Raw genomic sequence first — 21862 nt, forward strand, 5'->3', positions numbered from 1 at the left:
GTGTCAATCCAGTTACCGAAGGAGCGGCTTTTCATCACTCTTGCAGTTGCGTGATAATAAGCGTAGCTAATAATATAGATATTGGTTTAGAAGTCAATATGCATTTGATAAAAGAAATGAAAATCTGTTCATAAACGAAACGAGATGAAACAGTTGGCTAATTGGTAAAGATTTGGGGCGAAGCCCCGCGGTACCCTTGCATGCCGTGAAAGGAAGGTCTTCTCAAATTAAGTGCTCAACAATAACGATCTGAAGTCCATATCTTTTCCAAGTCAGGAAAACTATCTGCCAATACCTCGAGAATTATGAACGGGTTTTACAGTCATGAAATACTCCGCTGGCATCTAAACCTAATGGCCTGTGATACGTGAAAGGCCCTGGTGGCGAGACAAAGAGCACTTTCCCGTCACATTCTTACGTGTGGCGTCTGTCTTTCAGTGGACGTTGTCCTTTGACTACAAAACTGTTTGAAGATTTCCGACCAATCATCGAGCTTCAAGTAAGAAATTTGTTGTATTCTTAGCCATTTATCGTAAGAAATGCAAGCTTGTCAGAGGTTAGTAAAAAGTCTGAACGTTTTACTGCCCCTCTGCCTGATATGACTCCATCGCTCTATATTTGGGGTCGCTTGGGGTAAGTTTGAGAGCACAAACTGCTCTTTTCCTCAATACTCTTTTCTGCTTTTTTTTTCGTTATTTTATGAAGTAGGAATAATATGTTCCGGTATCATTTAAGTAATACATCAAAAACGAGTGCGAGTGTTTTATCAGGGATTTCAAACACCGAGAAACAGATGGAAGCACGGGGCCGCGGGCTGCGTGCTTTTATTGTTTTGAGGTGTACAATACCCCTGATGAAACACGAAGCGCGAGCATTTGAGATGACTTCTTAACGAAACTATAAAAAAATATGCAGTGATACATTTTATTCATTGTCCTCCCCAAATGAAAGAACGATTATTTATGCAGCCACGCAATTTTGCTCTTTCCGTGACTTTACGTCAACATGCATGATTAATTGTTTTGGTGTAGTTAGTGTGTGACCATGAATGAAGGCGGAGCGTCAAGATTTAGGGAACCGAGAACGGTTTACGAGGAACGCGAGTTAGTCGAAAAAGCTATTCCCTTGTATACCAAATGTAACAACAAATGGTCGATAACAACTTTTGGAGAATGGCAAGTTTCTCGGTCGGTTATAGCTCCCGTTTTTGATCCAGAAACACGCTTTAAAGACTATGGTTTACTCAAGGTCGTCCATCTTTCTACCAGCATTGAAGAAATGGATGCAGAAACCTTGAGTTACTTGTTTAGCAAGTTTGTGATGGAGGTGGCCAAGAAGTTAGGGGAGATATATCCACCGAAGACCTTTTGTGAAATAATGTTCAGATCATGTTTGAAATTGATATTCACAACGTATTAGTTTTTGAAAATGCTTATTTAAGAGCTGGTGTTTGATCTTAGATCAAAACCCGTAAGGTTTTCGTCTGAGGGTTCATTGGGTATCAAGGTTCATGCATGGGACCCAAATAAACCTCATTTATTGGCTGTTGTCCTCATGGAGTTCAAGTACCACTTTATCACATCTACAATTCAGTGGCTCAATACGATTTTATTAGTTTGTACAAATATTTATCAATCTAGTTTGCTGGTTTCTAATAAAGTGCAAGGTTGTCTCTCATTTCTTGCAGTTTGATTGATTTCTCTACAAGCCATAGAAATTGATTGGTTGTTGTATTTTGGTAAAGCTGTCTCAATGGCTATTCCCCTTGTGAGACTTGAAAAGCAAAATGTGCGCAAAGAAAGAAAGAAGAAGAAAAAGAAATCTCTAGGCCCAAAGCGAACGTAAGTTCCAAGCTTGTAAAAGATTAATTGAAATGAGCAAATTGTGGAAAATGATTGTGATAAAATCCCTTTTCTATTGTGCTATAGAATGTGCAAACTGAGTTGTCCAAACTCCTGACTCTGGTAGTTTTAACACCATTTTGACTTCCTCCATGTCTTTTTGCACAAGGAAGGAAACATTTAAATGAATATATGAAGTTCATATATTTTGACCTGCCGTATTAAATACGTATGATGTACGATCCTTCGCAGAAGATAGCGCTATTTATGCAATAGCGAAAATCAGACCTGAAAAACATCAGGCCTGTACGGGATTCAAACCACTGACCTCTGCGATACTAGTGCAGCGCTCTACCAATTGAGCTAAAAAGCCAACTGGGAGCAGGCCGTTAAGTTGATTCGTAATAAACCCATGATGATAGGTTGATTGACTCAACTGCTCTACAGCATAGTGGTGTAACGAGTAATCGAAACCTCAATTAATTGCGATTACGATCGTTTAGTTTGATTCATGATTCTTTGATCCCATGTTTCGATTTTGGGTTGATTTTTTTGCATACCTTTCCCAGGATGCCCTCAGTGACTTATTATGTTGTAAAATCAGAAAAAAAAAAAAAGGAAAAAGAAAAAAAAGAATCCAGAACCTTTAAAATGTACGTATTCTAATGACGAGCAGAGACGTTTGCAGTTCGTGCGCCATTTTGTGTTGCTGGTTAAAAAAGTTGCCTTTCTAATTTCGAAAAAAAAGGCAAACAAAGTGACAAGTGACCAAGGGATTGTGAATCCACCTCCATCTTTAGATCCGCTGCTTTGACAGTACAACAGACAAGTCTCAAACTATCCGCAAAATTTGCTCAGCAGCTTTCAAGTACTGTGCTGGTTCAACTTCAAGCTTGTGTCTGCTTAGTGGCCATGAATCAACAACGGCCTGCTCCCAGTTGGCTTGTTAGCTCAATTGGTAGAGCGCTGCACTAGTATCGCAGAGGTCAGTGGTTCAAGTCCCGTACAGGCCTGATTTTTTTCAGGTCTGATTTTCGCTATTGCATAAATAGCGAGGATCGCACATCATACGTATCTAATACCGCAGTTCAAAATATATGAACTTCATATATTCATTGCATCTCATTTATCACTTTCACGGGTTTATTACGAATCAACAACGGCCTGCTCCCAGTTGGCTTGTTAGCTCAATTGGTAGAGCGCTGCACTAGTATCGCAGAGGTCAGTGGTTCGAGTCCCGTACAGGCCTGATTTTTTTCAGGTCTGATTTTCGCTATTGCATAAATAGCGCTATCTTCTGCGAAGGATCGCACATCATACGTATCTAATACCGCAATTTAAAATATATGAACTTCATATATTCATTGCATCTCATTGTGTATCATGTTATAAGAATTCAAATGACTAATGTTTTAGCATAATTCGAATTGATATAGTCAAAATCGAAAGTCAAATTAATCGAAATTGAATCGAATGACAAGGAATGTATATCGTTACGCACTCTTACAGCAGTAATACGTCAACCTCGTCAACATCATCTCCAAAAACCAAGGGTTGAACAAGATAACTGACAGAATTCCTCTCGTTTTCAAATAAGGCCCGGGCTGTATTTGATGTCACGGTGAAAGTCAAAATATGGATTTTCAAGGATAATTCAGCTTACAAGTTTTATGAGTAATATTTATGCTTGTAGATTCTTGTTTCATATGCTTTTTAACTTTTTGTATTGTCAGCAGGCACTTGGGATGGAAAATTTTGAAATACCCATTGAACAGGTGCAAGCATCTTCAGAAACAAATCGCCAAACATGCCGCCAGTAATGGAAGACTCCATCACAAACCATCTCCAGGGAAAAAGGAGCATGAACAGCCAAAACTTAGGATGCAAATCAGTGGCTTCAAATTGATCAGAGAAGCGAGTTCACCAGGTTGACAGGTGTTCCAGCTCAAGGAAGATAAATCAGTTATTTACTGTTGGGTCACCAACTACAAGATGCAGCACAGTAACGAAGGTTCTACCTTCACCCACTACAATAATTAATAGCAATTATCGTGGCATTCATGTATACGAAATCGATGGAGACTAAGTGCTGTTACTGTAGCCTGTCAGTTGTCACTAGTTGTTTATATTATATACTTTGTTGTCAAGGAAACGTCGAAGATGAATGCGGGTGTTCGAATGTATTTTGCACGGTTTCTAAACTGGGTTGAACTCACGCAGACTTTAATAGTCCTTGTCTTTGTCATCACCCACATTTTCAATTAAGCAGAGCTTTTCTACAACTAAGAAACAATACATTTCAGTTTATCAGTTTTGATAAAGGGGTTCTCTTAGAGGTCTTGGAAACGGTATTAATATCGTTACTGATGCTCTTGAACACTTTGAAGCTACTGTATTTGCTCAAATTCAATCCTCGTGTGAGGCATTTATTTTATGCAATGAAGGGATCAGCTCGGGAACTCGTTCAGTACTCAATTGGATTCACTTTATTCATGAATAAAGGCTGATAGTTTCTAAAGAAACTGTTTGGGGCTGCGTCGGTGGGGGTAACGAAATAATTTGGATATATCATTAAAGTTGAAATGGTAAATTGGCCACCGTGACGATTAAAAAAGCTGACGTTTCGAGCGTTAGCCCTTCGTCGGAACGAATAGAGGAACTGTGGGTTGTGTGTGCTTTTAAAGGCAGAAAATGGAGCTACGTTATTGGTGGGAACATGGCAACGAGAAAAACACGAATAAATTAGTGGAATGCGGGTGAGGAATTAGTCTAAATCCCACAGGGATCAACGAACGCGTTTCATTCCACTAATTTATTCGAGTTGGCCACTGTCACGTGTGATTAACTGGTGTATCTTAACATTTACACAAGACTTACTTTACTTTAATTCTATATTTACACTATTAATCTTGTAAACAAAGAGAAATAAGTAAATAAATAAAAATTAAATTAAGTTAAAGTGCACCTAAACCCAAAAATGTTTTTTCGCTTAACGAAATAAGCGTATTTTTTGGAGTATTTCTGTGTAAACATTTTTTTATTTGCTCAAATCTTCAATTTTCTGTGCTCAGTCAAAATACGGAAAATCGGCCGCCATCTTGTCCCACGACCGAGTTTAAAGAGGAATGGCTCTAGCGGGTAATGTGACGTCAAATCGAGAACACGAAAGTCTGCATTTCACACATTTTTACTTGTTTGGGAAGGTTGTAGTCGATATTGTCCGAAAATATTCTGCCTAAGTGTGTTGTAGGAGAATGTACCAACGTGCGAAATTTGCAAGAGGGTATCGCGCTTCATATAACCCACCTAGTCGGCATATTTCAGACAATATCGACGACAACCTTCCCAAACAAGTGAAAATGTGTGAAATGCAGACTTCCGTGTTTTCGATTTGACGTCACATTACCTGCTAGAGCCATTCCTCTTTAAACTCGGCCGTGGGGCAAGATGGCAGCAGATTTTCCGTATTTTGACTGAACACAAAATTAAAGATTTGAGCAAATTAACCAAATTTTGGACAGAATTACTCCAAAAAATAAGCTTTTTTCGTTAAGCGAAAAAAAAATTTGGGGGTTTAGGTGCACTTTAAAAGAAAGAAAAAGATAAAAAAAAATGAGAAATAAAAAGAAAGAATGAGGCGATTAATGCTAATTATGTAGGGTAAATAAAGTGTGGTAAGATTTGTTATTTCCTACAGTTTAGGAGCAAGAGAACAAAGTTATTTTATCTAGCATCAAACCAGTAGGGATTTCACCTTTGACCAACCAAAAGATGACGCTTCCATTCTTTTTTAAAGGAAGTAAAAGAGAGATACTTAATTTCAAGCGGCACAGATTCCCATTTCTTGGATCCAGCATACTTGAAAAAAATTTTGCCAGAATTAGTTGATATTTGCATTCTAGAAAAATTGAATTCATTTGTGAATCTCGTATTGTATCTATGTATATACATCTGGAATGCTATCAGCTTTATTCACAATTTTATGTATAAGGCAGCACATTTTGAGTTTATATATGTTTTCTAGTTTAAGAATTTCTAAGAGTTTATAGAATGGATCAGGACAGTCCCTAAAATTGCATCATTGAATACAATCTCGCATTCTGATTGGTTAGTGACGCGAGGTATTTAGCGTGGAATTGCGAGTTGAAAACGAGGCTAAGTAAAATTGTTTCGCATCTTCGTAAGCATAACAACTATCGTCAAATCGTCACAAAGTTTTGTTTCTGAGTCAATTTAAAATGTTTTCAAAACCATTGCCACCTTTCGAAGAACGAGAAACAAAAAAGCGTTTCTCAAAGTGAGCCTGAGGTTCTTCCTTGAATATAAATTCTTGGAGAGGCATGAAAAACCTCTTTCGCTCGCGACAACGCGAAAGCGAGAAAATCCTGTGAATACGGCCCAGAAGAAACAATCTCCGAGCTAACAGGTCACGCCAACCCGGGTTCAATATCTACCTACAGCCATAATATTTTAGAAAAACATCGAAGGACGTCAAGCAAGTTGGCTGGGTTTCAGTCGTACTATTACGACTGTCACAGCTGTCAACGCCAGCGGCGGTCCACGCACTGAAGCTTTGCGAGAAATTAATGTCAACAGCCTTGCACTTCCATCAGTAGTCGACAAGAACACAACCATGAATAACGGTAGTGATAGTCTAAGAGCAAGAGTTCTAGGTGGACTGTTCACCAATGTATCGTTCAACAACTCTCCAGTGAACATTTCCATCAACTTTCAGTTGAATGCTCATCCCAAAGACCCAGCTAATGGCAGTTGCCTGTAGTGAATTTCTACAAATAAAAAGATCAGAATTTTTGGACTTTTCATGAAACACGTCTTTTTTTTTAAAGGAACAAAATATCAATACACGTATTTACACTCCAAGGTACATACCTTTTATTAATCACAATGTTAAACTTTCAGTCCTTTCGCTTGCACACTTCATTTCTTTCTGTTTTGCCACCAAAGAGAGAAAAGCTGTAAATTATTTTCCTTCTCGAGCAAATTCAGTGCAAATTTGAAAAAGAGATGTTAAAAATAAACGGCTTGTAAATTCAGTGAAATACCACCATTATTCTTAAATAGTGTGAAGCTTGTTTAAAAGGTTTGAAACTGAGTGTAAAAACGAGGTTCAAATAAAGATGTCGAAGGTTCTAACGTGCAGGACTGACCTTGCTTCCTATTCGCTAACGCAATGACAGTTCTGACAAGTTGACGCGCGCTCAGGATGAAAACAAACAATATTATTGCTGTTTTCTTGTTTTCCTATTTTTATTCAATGATGCGATTCAAGGAAAATTCATTACCTGACTCGTGAATTCCGCGTTAAATTGCACGCGAAAACCGATATCGCACGAATCGCGAAGCGATGAGTGCGTTATCAGTTTTCAAGTGCAATTTAACGCGGAATTCACGAGTCAGGTAATGAGTTCAGTTCCTATAGTATGTGCAAAGAAGATTCTTCGGAGGCATTTGTTCTGATTAACTTGGAGGTAATTCAATTTACTTTTATAAGCACAGCCCCATACTATTATACCATAACTTAGATATGGATAGCTTAAAGCATAGTATATTTGTCTGATTATTGAGATTCAAGTGATATCTTAATTTTGTAAGTATTCCAATATTTTTTATTATCTTATTGTTTATATGTTGTATTTGAGGCTGCCAGTTAAGATACTTGTCAATGTAGACCCCTAGGTATATAATATTATCTTTTTGCTCTATATTATCAATAGTTACTTTTGTTTGGCATCTAGAAGACAAAATTAACATGTAGTTTGTCTTTGAAAAGTTAATTGACAGCTTAATTAAGGCACAGTATTTATAAACTTGTTTCATTTCATTGTTCATAACAGATTCAAGATGCTGTAAGCAGTAATCAGTAAAGAATAAGTTAGTATCATCTGCAAAGCTCCGCACTGAGAGTTTGTTAGTACAGTTTGGCAGTTCATTTACATAGATTAGAAACAGCAGTGGGCCTAGATTTGAGCCCTGGGGTATGCCACATGTAATATTTTCATATCCAGACTTAACAGATTCAAACTTCACATATTGTGTACGGTGTTCCAAATAACTTTTAAACCATTTACCTGGAATTCCACGAATGCCATATAAAAAGAGTTTAGATAGTAGGATGTCATGATTAACTATATCAAAAGCCTTTGTCAAGGAACAGTCCACAAGTTATTTGTTTCCTATCTATAGCTAGCTTCAAGTTATCTGTTATTTCAAGAACCTGTTCAGTAGAGTGCCCTTTTCTAAATCCAAATTGGTATCTATATAAGATTTGGTGCTTTTCTATAAAGGAGTATCGTTGGTTATAGACTAGACGTTCAAGTACTTTACTGAATGGGGAGAGAGTTGCTATTGGGCGATAATTACTCAGGTGTGTAGGATCTCCCCATTTATGAATAGGAATAACTTGTGAAACTTTTAATACATCGGGCACAACCCCAGTTTTGATAGACAGGTTATAGATATATGTTTAGGGCACTGACAAAGGCTCAGCAGCAATTTTAATCATTTTATTAGGAACATCTAGGGATGATTTACTATCATTTAAGATTTTAAAAAGTGAACAGACCTCAGGTTCTGTAACATAGGACATAACAAAAGTATCAATAGGAGTTGATTTTATATATTGTGTGGGCCTTCCTTCACAATTCTTGATTTCTTTGGCCAGGTTTGGTCCAACATTTACAAAATGTTTATTAAACTGGTCTGCGATTCCAGCTCTATTGGTACGTTTAATCAATACACCAATTAATTTCGAAGCTTCTTTCATGTTATTTTTACAAAGGTCAGAATGTTGAGAAAAGTAATTTTTTTTGCTTATATTTTTAAGCCAGTTTAACTTGTTTGCATACTCTTTATATCTTATTATCTTAATTGGATTTCCAGAGAGAAAGTGGGTTTTATACATATTGTGCTTAGTTTTGATTGATTTAAATATAGCATTAGTTATCCAGGGCTTGTTGAATAATTTTTGCTTCTTTCGGGTCATTTGTCTTATTGGAGCGCGTTTATTAGCAATTGCTTTAAGCAGATCAGTTGTTTTAGCTGTTATTTCATGCAAATCATCATTACATTCACTAAAGATAGCATTCCGGTTAACTGTATTGATATCCTGTTTTCTTCGCTCGTCATCATTCTACAGTCTCTTCTAGTCGCAGGAGTCGTCGGTGGCGGAGTTGGCTATTTTAAAGATTGCTGTACAGTCACTCGCCCTGTTTACGTTACGGCGTTAAATTGGGACTGAATCTCATATGCATCAATATTTTCATTTTGGTTCTTGTCTACAACTATGGCAATATCAGAAACCTCGCTAGAGGGAAATTCAATCTTGAAAACTTCATTATCGTAAAAATATAGGAACTAATGGGTTTCGTGGTTCATCGTTCAGCGAAGGATGCAGTAGATGAGATATTAATTATGTTGGATTGGATTAATCACCATTTAAACGTCTTGTATGCTGACGAATTTGGTGAAGACCTTGACATGTTTTCTTTGTGGTTTGATCGTCGCATGCAACGCTTAAAAGCGAAGGATATACAAGAAAGATATGGGAATGATGCAGAAGAATACCGTAGCCTCGCTTAATAAATGGAGTCTTATGATCGCCCACTTATATGACTGATTGTGGACTGAGAACTATCAGGCGAGCTTGACGAAGTCTTAAGAGAGATTTAGTTTCGCGTTTGTGTGAAACGTGAGCGGCAAGAATGACCACGTGACCTTCTTCTTCCCGCCATTTTTTCGCATTCGCCGGTTGCGCGTTGCCGTTTCTACGTAAAAGTAACCTGTTTCGCGTTTGCCGTGTGCGTAAGATTTTCTTCACTTTTTCTCTCAAAGAGTAGAAGTTAATTGCCAGAAAAAGGGCACCAAAATTATTCCTTCTAGGTCATACCAGGGCGCCTTCAAATTCGCCATGACGTGAGCTCACGCGAAGGCAAAGCAGCGAGTTTCACGCTGTTATATGTGAAATGTGAAATGGCAAGCTGACGTTTGCCGTTTTACGTAAACGCGGTGCTAAATCTCTCTCTACTAACTAGAGCAAAACGCTTCGACGAGGGGCCAGGGTGATATGACTTTACTTTCCGAGAGTGTGGGAGCAGAAATAATGATGTTTCGTTGCAAGCATTTGTTAGATCACGTAACCACAAAGCCGAAAAAATACCCTTTCTTAAATTTTCCACAGCCTTTTGCAGGGAAAGCTTGTATACCGCACGATTATGGAAGGTGCCAGGTATAGTCACAGCACACACGGGCTGCGCACAACGTTAGGGTTGTGTGCGCGCGTGGGAAAATATATTTTCGCTCGGCCTACCTAGATGCAAAGGTTTTGATTTATTAAACGGTTTGCTCGGTAGAGATTCACTCCGTACAGAAAATTTACAACGAGCTCATAAATTATCCTCGGTTGAATCTGCGAGATGCGAAATCTCGCTATGAATGAGTGTGTTGTCAAAAGTCCCGATGCTTCAACTCCAAGAAAACTTGATGACATAACGTGTAACTTTTAGTGATGTCAACGAAATTTTAGCATATAATTGCCTTTTGCAGAAATTCGGGCGCAAACGGCCATTGCAGGCTTAAGCGTTTTAAATCACGTTGGTGAACAAAACAATAGAAATTTAGCACCGTACACGGCAAACGCGAAACAGCTTTTCTCATTCCTGTAAAAGCCGCTACCTGTCGGATAACTCCGTACTCCCGTGTCTGCTATTCTATTGGGCCTTTGCATTCAAATGTCTCCCATCTCGCAAGTCTCCTGACTCCGCAGTCCCTGGAAACAAGTGCAGGCAGCGCCGCTGAAACTTTTGTTATTGGCCCACGTCCCTGTGGAACTTGAAACCAGCCGTGGGGCCGCGATCGCCTCGGCAGATCCTAAACTATGGCCAGCACCGCCTGTTCACGCGACTGTGAAACGTAAAAGGAGAATGGCGACTTAAGCTTTATAGACTATCTTTTTGTGTCTTTGAAATTAGAGCGCAGCAGAGTATCTACGTTGGCTAGACATATGTCCGTGAAACGTACGAGAGATAGTACCTCTGCAAAGTTAAATTACTTTGACGCTGTGTGGCGTTTGTGTAAGGTGATTAGAAGAGAAAACTACGTGGGCGCCCCATGGCTTTTGTGTAACATATTCAAAAGACGAAATTACAGTAAATGGTTTGAACCCGGGGGTAACATGTGAAGGTGTAGTCTGATCGTCCGGGTGAGTGTAGTCCTGAGAAGGACTGTTGTCGGTGGTAGTGACTGACGTTTCGACAACCTGTGCGGAAGTCATCATTAGAGTCAAGTGAATGATTGTTGTCAGTAGAATGTTCTTATTCCAGTTCGTGTGGAATGATCGGTTGGTTTTGCCGAGATGTTATTGGCTGTAAGACTCAAGTGACGTAAGTCGGTCGTGATTGGTCTGTTTCGATCTGTCGGTAAAGTTAGGTCGTTCGTTTTCGGTCGTTTGTGATGTTTATGTCGTGAATGAGTCGTTTGTATGGGGCGGGTAGTTGTTGACATCTGTTTAGGGGAGTCTGTTCTAAGTTAGTAAACCAGCTTTCCAGAGTCAGTCGTTGAAAATAGTCAGTGCTGTAGGTTAGGCATTGCGCAGAGTCCCAGTCAATGTTTAGGCATTGCGCAGAGTCCCAGTCAATCGTTCCACACGAACTGGAATAAGAACATTCTACTGACAACAATCATTCACTTGACTCTGATGATGACTTCCGCACAGGTTGTCGAAACGTCAGTCACTACCACCGACAACAGTCCTTCTCAGGACTACACTCACCCGGACGATCAGACTACACCTTCAGACGAAATTACGTTGGCCCCAGGTGGTGTTTGTGTAGTCTATCCAGGAAAGGAAGTAACGTTGGCGTCAAATGGTGTCTCTATAATGTACCTGACGTAACGGAGAGTGATGTTATTTTGGCGCTACCATTAAAGTGGAGACAGGGTATTGGCGCCGTTGCTCTGGTTTTCCCTGACTAGTGTTAGTTTAATTGGTAAAATGCTCTGATATTAGTTCTATATTTCTCCTTACTACAAAGCAAAGTTCCCTCATTTTTGGGTTCGACCCATTTATTTAAAGATGGCAGTTATTTATTTTATCCATGGAGTTCTACTGGAAACCCGAAGAATGACTTTCCGTGGTTCTTCATTTCAAGCCAGCCTACATTGGTTCGACGCTCATCGAGTTCAACGGGTTTCTGCCAAATGAGAGTCCTGCTATCTAAATGGACTAAGCATGGGTATTTATCACTGTTGATTCCTGGTCATGATCCACCGCTTGATTTAACGGTGTACAAAGATGTTCTTAGAAATCCTGGTCCTGGAAGTTTTCAGAATGAATTTCATCGAAGTTTTCAGAATGAATTTCATCGAAGGAGCTGCGATTTGCATACGGACTGTTTCTCTATAACTACAACTACATATTCCCGTGCGGAATTACTTGGTATTCGGCATCGCTTCAATTGGTCCCTTGATTGTTCCATTGTTCCTGTATTGAAGTTAATTGGTATTTTTAAATATCGAGGACGCAGAGGTGGTCAACGAAGAAGACAGCGAAAGATCCCCGTGCTTATTTCTTGTCGTCCAGATATTGCTCGTTCTAACTATATGATCTCTCGTACTCTGGTTAATGTTAACATTGATCAGCAAGAGTCAGGAAAGCAATTAAGATTATGCTGCCTAAATGCTAGATCACTGAAGAATAAATCTGCTGACTTTGTTTGTTACGTGGAGTCGTGTGCAGCAGATATTATTACCATCACTGAGACCTGGCTTACAGCTGACGATACTGCACATCGTGTTGAGATCACTCCTCCTGGATTCAAGTTTCTGGACCAACCACGACCAGGTCGTATCGGGGGAGGAACTGTTATATTGCTCAGAGATAACATCAATGTAAATAAAGTTGGTGCCGGTGATCGTAATTCTTTCGAGTTTTCAGAATGGATTATAAAGCATGGGTCCTTTACACTACGGAATATTATTATATACCGTCCACCATACTCGACAAACCATCCAGTTACTATCAGAACATTCATCGCGGAGTTCTCTACATATTTAGAATCCATTGTTATGTCGTCTGAACCGTTGCTGATAACCGGGGATTTCAACATACATGTTGATCAGCTGAGTGATCCAGATAGGGATATTTTTCTTGAGTTACTTGAATCTATGGGTTTCCTCCAACATGTGGTTAAACCGACGCGTCGGTCGGGTCACACCCTTGATCTGATTATCCCTTATCCCTTATTATTTATCCCTTATTCCAGTCTGCATATAGAAAATACCACAGTACTGAGACTGCATTAGTGAGAGTAATGAATGATATTCTTTTAAAGATGAACTCCCAACATGTAACGTTATTGGTTCTATTGGATCTTAGCGCAGCATTTGACACAGTGTCCCACGATATGTTGCTCGATCGTGTGCATAATGATGTTGGTTTACGTGGGAATGCTCTCAAATGGTTCCACTCCTGTCTTTCTTAAAGAAGCCAGCGGGCCTCTATACATGGTACTCTGTCCAATTATTTTGAATTGGACTGTGGTGTTCCACAGCGCTCTTGCCTTGGACCTTTATTATTCATAGTTTATGCATCAAAGCTATTCGCTATCGTAAAGAATCTTCCTAGTGTGCATTGCTTTGCTGGTGATACGCAATTGTATCTTAGCTTCAAGTCTGATGATAAGTCTAGTCTTGATGAAGCTGTCAGTGCTACGAATAGATGTATTTGTGATTTATGAAATTGGATGATTAGGGATAGGCTAATGATTAATGACGATAAAACTGAGTGGATCTTAATAGTAACTAGACAACAATTAGGTAAGATCAACGATGAATAGAATATTTCCGTAGGTGATTATGATATTTATCCTAGTTCCTGTGTTAGAAATCTCGGTGCATGGTTTGATAATAAGTTGTCTATGTCAACGCAGGTTAATAAAATTTGTAATTCCGCGTTTTATCACCTACATAATATTAGTAGGATTAAGAATTATTTATCTCGCGATTCGTTATTAACGCTTAATTATGCTTTTATCACTAGTCGTTTAGACTATTGTAATGGACTTTTGAATGGCCTTCCTAAGTCGCAAATAGCCAAATTGCAACGTGTACAGAATGCTACGGCTAGACTTGTACTGAGTTTAAGTAAGTATTCGCATATTTCTCCTGAGCTTTGTCAACTTCACTGGTTACCAGTACAACATCGTGTTCATTTTATGATCATAATTTTAATAATAATAATAATAATAATAATAATAATAATAATAATTCAATATTTATATTGCGCAAATTAACATGTGGATATGATCAAATGCGCATCACAACACTTTTCGGGGGACTTTGGCCGGACTGCATCAGCAGTTTACAAACAATCGAAGGAAACGTATATGAAGATGCCCCCTCCCCCCAATTCCCAGTAAACAGGCCAGATCACATCACAGTAATTTCGTGAGTGTGTTCTTTAACGTCCCCTGCCTAACAAAATTAACTAATTAATAGATGCAGGAGACGGGACCTACGGTTTATTCGTCCTTATCCGAGAAGACTAGAATGTCTATGCATTTCATGATATTATAGCAAGGTAGCGCATTCTCCTCAGTTATTTTAAGACCTTGAGTGTTGGTCCGGCCGGGCCTCGAACCATCGACCTCGACCACCCGCACAACAATCCAGCGCTCTAACCAATTGAGCTAACCGGTAGGCGGTTAACATTTAAAGCTATTCATGGATGGGCGCCAAGGTATATCATTGAACTAATTAACATTAAGCCTAGGTCTGTATATAATCTTAGATCAAATCAAAGTTTATTACTTGACCCTCCTTAGGGGAAAATGCTTGCCACGTTGGGGGACAGATCATTCTCTGCTGCTGCCCCGTACTTATGGAATGCTCTGCCAGCTGAATTACGTGATATGCAATCATTTTCCATTTTTAAATGTAAGCTAAAAACTTATTTATTTCGTGCAGCTTTCTCAAAGTACCCTGTCTGACAATTACTTTTATTAGTATTACTAATTAAGTTCCTTATTAAGATCCTTATTCCTAATTAAGATCCTTATTATGGATATTCCATATCATTCTTATTTTTAACATACATTGTTAATATTAATGTACATGTAATTAGTTTTATAAATTTGAATTTACTGTAGTATTCTAAGTTGCTAAGCGCTGTTGATCATTGAATGAAAATAGCGCTCTAAAGGCAATTATTAAACTAAAATTAAAATTAAAGTATGGCGATTACCGATACTTGAGCTCAAACCTTTTAACAATGTATTTTAGGGATGGTTATTCCCAAGAAACTTTAGCTTTCTTTAACCCTGCGATGGACTAGCATACCATCCAGGGGGGAGACGATATATTCTTAGTCACTTCATGCAACAGAAACCGGAGTAAGGCGCGGCCTGATGGGCCACTTGGCTCGTAACAAGACTACCTCGTTTTTTACCAATTCGGCCAGGCGAATAACAGTTGTATTCTCGTGCATATTTTACCTCCATGGTTTGCTTCGTCAAACTTGTTAAGCAATTGACATATTCCCTTTCACATATTTTCCCAGGCACCCCCAGACGCGGTAGATGAGGACCTGCGACAACTTTTGTCCCGTCCTCCTGGTGTGTTTGATTTCCATCCTGCAATGGCAGCTCTGGAGCACTTGTCCGCATCGCCAGGAAAAATGGTAGCGAACCTGCTCCCAGATACAATGCTATCCTAAAACCAACCAGGGGCCTTTCTGGTAACCCAGCTATTCTTAAAGCTCCTTCCTGGGATTAAAGATCTAGAGGAAGTCGCCATAGCCCAAGAAATAGGGAGGGCTTTCAAGAATAATTCTTCTAGCTTATCTCAGAGTTATTAAATTCTGTAATATTATGAAAGTCGCGATTACTACTCAACCACGATTCAAGAAAAACGTGTTGCACATAGATGCTGTTTCCCTGTGTGCTTACACCCCGTTTTTCACATTCAAATGCTCTCACCCCATTAGTTTTTACTTCTTCATCCTTTCTCCACAATCGAGTTGTCTAGCGGGGGTCCTAGGCACACTCCTCTTCAAGTCTTCGGACGGTTTCCTGGCACGAGTTGGCCATGGAGTTCCCTCTAAGCCCCCCACTTAGACAAATTATGCCTTTTCTCAAGATCTCCCCTCAAAGGGAATTTTCAGACTAGATCAAAGATACTACAAGCCACTCTACGGCTTTGGTCTGGTGTAAATGGGAGGGAGAGCCCAGCAGCTGAGCTGGAACACTCCCCTCTATCGAATCTGTCTCGTCAGGACAGTATTACGCCGACTCAACCTAGATCCTATTTAGAGACCCGAACCACTTCATCGCAGGAAATCTCATCAATAAATGCTATTCACCAGGTGGGAGGTCCGTACTGGGAAAAACTGTGCCCGAGGTCTTGTATACCGCCCGAGGTCGTAGGCCGAAGGCGATACTCAGGACAGAGGGCACACTTTTTTCAGATACCTAGGCTGGTGAAAAACATTTTTATTTAAATAACACTCATCGAAATTCTTGTCAATAGAACCCGAATGATTTTGGACCGCAATTACGATGAGAAAGAAAACAGACGTTATTCAAATTAAAGACAGGGGCTTCGCCGGAACCTTCAAGAAAGGTAACTTAAAAAGACTTCCAAGTTAACTTTGAAACATTTTGTTAATAAGTATATAATGGGAAATAATAATGGGAAATGATGGGAAATTTGGCAATGGACATTCTGCTGGGTGGCTCTTCTTGTCCACTGTTTCCAGGTCTAATCGAAATTTGGAATGTTGGTTTTTGCAGACGGAGGAAACTGGAGGACCCAGAGAAAAATGCTTTTTATAAAGATGCTTCTTAAATAAGCGCCGCCCTCAAATAAGCGCCACGCGAAAAATTTAATAAATGCCACCGCGCTTGATCAAAGAAGTACGGCACTTACAGATTCAAGATCTATCCCATTGTTTTCTGATGTGACCAATGGAAATATACCGCGAAAAAAAAGTTAGAAAAGTTTGGTGTGACGTAGAACAAACCATTCAGTTGACTCATTCCATGAAAATGGTCTACAAGATTATGCAGCACGCCACCGAGCAGAGAAATTTTCTTGCGTAAAATTGCTGTCTAACGGAAAGAAATAACTATTCGCCTTTATTTGATTGTAAACTGCTTAGCAGTATGGTAAAGTCCCCGCACAGTGTTGTAAAGCGCCATGAGCTCAGGATATGAGCGCTATATAAATAAAAGTTATTATTATTATTATTATTATCATTATTATTATTATTATTATTATTATTATTATTATACCCAAAGCAAACTTTGAACCTGCGGGTAATTTGGTAATACGTTTCAAAAACGTCTTCTTTAACCAAATTAATCAAATTTCAGACAAAAAATTATAGAAAAGCCAAAGGTTCAAATTAATATCAATAATATGTATTTCATATTCATTTGACGCAGATTGAGAATAGGCTGAAGTGTGAAAGAAAGCAGTAAAGAGAGTAGCAGAAAGCCACATGAAATACAAAATAGTTATAGCCATAAAACAACCAAACATTCATAATTTCACAAGCTTCTTGATTCCAAAAATTACAAGTGCAGCTCATGAAACGGACATTTTAAGGCTAATGTAAAGTAGCACTAACTGTTTGGTTTTGAAATTGTGAGAGCTGTAGTCGAATTTGAACATGCACGGCGACAAACACGCTTTCGTAGTGGTTTTAGATTGAAAGGGGACAGAATATCTGACAAAAGACTTATTTGCTGGTCATCTTCTTTCACTTGAAAAATTCTGTTGACACAGCTGTTTCCCCTTCCCCTGGTGGATTTGCCGTTTCTTTCCAAGGTCATTAGGAGTGTTATTGGAACGCCATTCAGCCCGGACCCTGTCATACGCGCGTTTGATCAAGTAACATGGGGAAATATTACAATATCGTGGTACAGGTTATTTTTTTACATGTGTTAGGTGGTAGAAAGGGGACGTCATGGGAGGGGAGCATTTGTTAGACAGTGACTTAACTGGTTCAACAACAAAATGAATGTCCCATTCCTTACCACATCTCCCCAAAATTTTTTATTATTCCTATGTCAAAGAGGTTGGGGGGACATGAAGCTCGTAATTTTCGCTAGTTTAACTACCCCGAAACAAGAAAGAATAGAGAACCCCGTTACGAGGGATATACTAATGTACGAACGTTTTCCTTGCTAGTTCCTGCATTTACGGTAAGCTCGATAACTGCGTCATTAGAAAATTAAACTGATACCGATTAGCTAACCTTTCATTTTTGACATCAGTTCGTCTACTTCCCAAGAACTTTTTTTCACTAGCAGTGAACTCATATTTTGAGTGAATTCCGTTAATCCCAAACGCCATTAAACCCTTAACTCCCACGAATGACCGAGACAGAATTTCTCCTTTCAGAATCAATAACATATCAAGCAGATAAGTAATAAGTCGAACAAAGAAATATATGAATCAGGGGATGCTTTTTATTATTATTATTCATTTTTGCCACTTACACACACACATACAAAAATAAATTACAGTTGTTACAACAATGTCAAAAATAATAACTATAATGATATCATTATACAACAAACTATACTTAATCTATATAAAATTACTATTCATGATCACATATAAAAAAGTGTGGCGAGGAAACCCAGCAGAAGCTAATAGCTTATCAAACCTGGGTTCCTCATACGATAGATTTGCTAAGTACGGGCGGGCGAGTTTAAGTTGATCCAATACCAAATTCTCCGAAGTAACGTCATAAGAACTTTATGGTAAACACTAAGGAGAATTACAAATGGGATCTTAGGAGTGAAAGGGTTAACAACAATCGCGTCGCTGAGTCTCTACAATGAAGCGAAAATGCGCTCCTTCTAGGGTACCAGCCTTCCAGTCACTCTTTCTTGGAAACGAAACTCGACCCACTCTAGCGTGTAAAATACGATTGAACTCCTTAAAAACTTCGTGAAAATCCCTTTTTTTCGTTCCAACTTATAAGATACTATTAACTTTTTAAAAGGGTTTTAAAGCTTCAAACTTACAACTCCCGTACCGATAGGAATAAGCGTTCTATTCATCTCCTTTAGGGTTTAGTTTGCCTTGTTATATTTTAGGGTTGCGAGAAGGATGTTGCGTTAATCGTGTTTCTCTGGTGGTATTCTTAAAAGGGGGCGGGGGGGAGGTGTTAGGGTTAGTCTCCTCCTCCTCTAAGTCTAAAAAAAAATGATTCTCTCTCGCCCAGCAAACTTGACGTTTGCGCCCCCGACAGTTCCTTTTTGTAGCGAATTACGGTTACCCGTCGAATAAGAGTAGTTAGTACTTGCAGGTTATTGAAACCTTTAACGAAAATCATAACACACTTGAAGTTAATAAGATAATTGTTCTCGAACAACGAGGTTGACTACAACCGAACAGGTAGAGGTAACTATACGTGGGCATAGATGCCTAATGCTATTTTCAATCGCACCATCCGTGATCTACCCAAAGTCTACATCCATACTGACCACACCCCCTTCGTCTATGGTCATTGGAGGGGGTGTTTCAACTACTTTCTTCACCTTTCCATCACCAAGTAATGCATCCTAAAAACAAAAACAAAACAGAACAAAAAGGGTAAGGAAGTGTCAGGTCAGGTCAGCTCTGATTAATTTTTGAAATATTCTTTAACTTATAAAGCTTAACACAGCTAGAGTGCAACTTGTTCAAAGTGCTATTTAGTTTGTAGTGGCGGATCTGGGGGACGGGCCCGGGTTGCCCGCTCCTCTCCCCTTATATTTTGGATAAAAAAATAAACACAGAAGGAAGAATAGCTGACAGATGTACACACAAAAACCTCCCATCTCCCCCCCCCCCCCTCCCCTTTAGCTCAAGGTCTGGATCCGCCCCACTTGTGTGATATCAATTAAGAAAAAGCCGATATCGATTGCCAATCATAAGAGAGTAAAGTGCCCTCAACAGACAACATCGAAGTCTAGATCGGGAAACGGAGTTCTTCTTTCAGTTGAAATTTTTATTCAAAACAAACGCGGCCTAAGCAAAAAATTAAAATTTTTCTGTCCTTACCTTCAACTGCTTGTAAGCAGCATCAAGGAGACCAGCTATTCTAGCATGAACTTCTGAGGTGTAGATGCCCGCGCCCAAATGGACCTCTGCGTGTTCCTCTCGAGAGTGAGGAAGGGACTCGTGGCATCCTTCCCATCTATTAGGTCGGCCTTTTTCACAGTCCAGCGAAAACTCTTCCTTCGTTATAAAACTTGTTGTACCGTTTCATCAGCCTAAAAATCGGCAAGGTATAAGTCAGTATTTACTAAAATAACTCTTCAAATCATTCCGCATACTTTTTACTGAAGTGAAGGGCAGCCATGATACAGAATTAATAAACTGAAACTACGACTGTTACACTATATCAAGTATATTTATTTATTTATTTAAAGATTTGCACACTAATCACAATGTACGGGTAGTACGAATAATGACACATTATGTCCCTTACAAGATTCGACTATCAGCCCAGCCCCGAGGTAATAGTAATCCAAAACAAAAATAAAACAAAAACAAAACAAAAAACAAAAAACAAAAAAAACACGTCTACAGCAGCTTGTTTCAATGAAATTTATCGCAGAGAATTCATCTCCTATTTACAAGCTGAGGAATGTTACCCATCTGATCGAACAAAGTTGCTCTAAGCCTCTCCACCTCTTGCTTCAGCAGCACCAAGTAACTTTCCAGGTATTTCTTGTGATGTATGTAAATCCGAAACACGAGATCAGTCACAAACCTCTAGTTCTTTGTCGTTCTTTATTGTCCTCGATCGGCCCATTCAGCGCTCCACAAGCGGAATACTCAGCCTATACTTACTCGACTCAAAACAACCGTGCCACCCCAACAGTTAAGCTCGAAAATACTTCAAATAAACTCCACAAAAGGACGAGAAACGAGAGGTAAAGCAAAGCTTAAAATTTCGTGACTGAACTGCAAAAACTAAAAATCACGTGACCAAAGAAAACAATGAAATACATTAAAATAATTACTATTGGCGGGAAAAGACATGACTTCTTATCATGTTCATCCTCCACTGCTAGCGCAAAAGAAATTGTGGCACCCATTTACTTCACATTTCACGACACGTCCCGGACACTCGCCAAGTGGCAGGTGGATATGCAATATGTAGGCAGGACAATCAAATCTCAAACCCTTCCACTTAAACCTCCTGGTGTGGATACATTGTATAGCAGACTAGTAATTAATGCGCGAAATCATTATCGCGCGGATTTCCAATTGATAACACATCATACTCCATAAGTAGTAAACGAAGAAATGAGTAAAGAGAAAAGCCTTTCAAATCGTGAAAATGATCTGGTTAATTTGGCCTTCTAGTCCAAGAAAAATATTTTTTAAAAGCAATTCATGCTTACTTTTACTGGTAACGTTAAAAGCAATCTAAATAACAAGCTGTGAACGTATGATATTTTAGATTTTGTTTCCTTTTCCCTTGTCACAATTTCATGTGCGCATTTTTTCAACATTCACCTAATTGTTTCTGCAAAACTTTTCATAGTTTACATCGCTTGTATAGGTTCCTTACCGTGGATTGTGTATTTATTCAGATCTATCTCTTCATCTTTTAGACCGTCTCTATCAATGACTTTCTACCGCTTTATATATCACCATCAATTTGTTGTTTGTTTCAGATCTCGAATAGCGTTTGAAAGTCTGTTTTGCTGTCTAGTTTGCGGCGACCTGAACTACACATGTATCGAACTGTTTTGGCTATCATACAAACTTACCATGGTAACTGTTTTCCAAACTGAAGTGGGCAGGACCGTGAAATTTCTGGGCAGTGTTCCACGTGAGTATCAAATGTTAATCTCTCCACCTTCATGTGGCAATAAATGCAGGAGATTTTTTCGCAGAGGCAGGATCGTAAGCGGTGGTCCATCGCAAACCTCTACGGTTTCGCCAAGCAGCCATCGGGTCCATGGCAGCAGTCCAAGATCAAAAAGGGGCAAGTG

General features: G+C 39.2%; 1 pseudogene; it reads right to left on the reverse strand.

Annotated features, from left to right (window-relative positions):
* Positions 1-19948: 19948 nt before the first annotated feature.
* On the reverse strand, positions 19949-21732 carry LOC148732566 (uncharacterized; annotated as a pseudogene).
* Between the last annotated feature and the right edge of the window lie 130 nt (positions 21733-21862).

Source organism: Stylophora pistillata, chromosome 4 (genome assembly GCF_964205215.1).
Source record: "Stylophora pistillata chromosome 4, jaStyPist1.2, whole genome shotgun sequence".
In the NCBI taxonomy this organism is placed as follows: Eukaryota; Metazoa; Cnidaria; class Anthozoa; order Scleractinia; family Pocilloporidae; genus Stylophora; species Stylophora pistillata.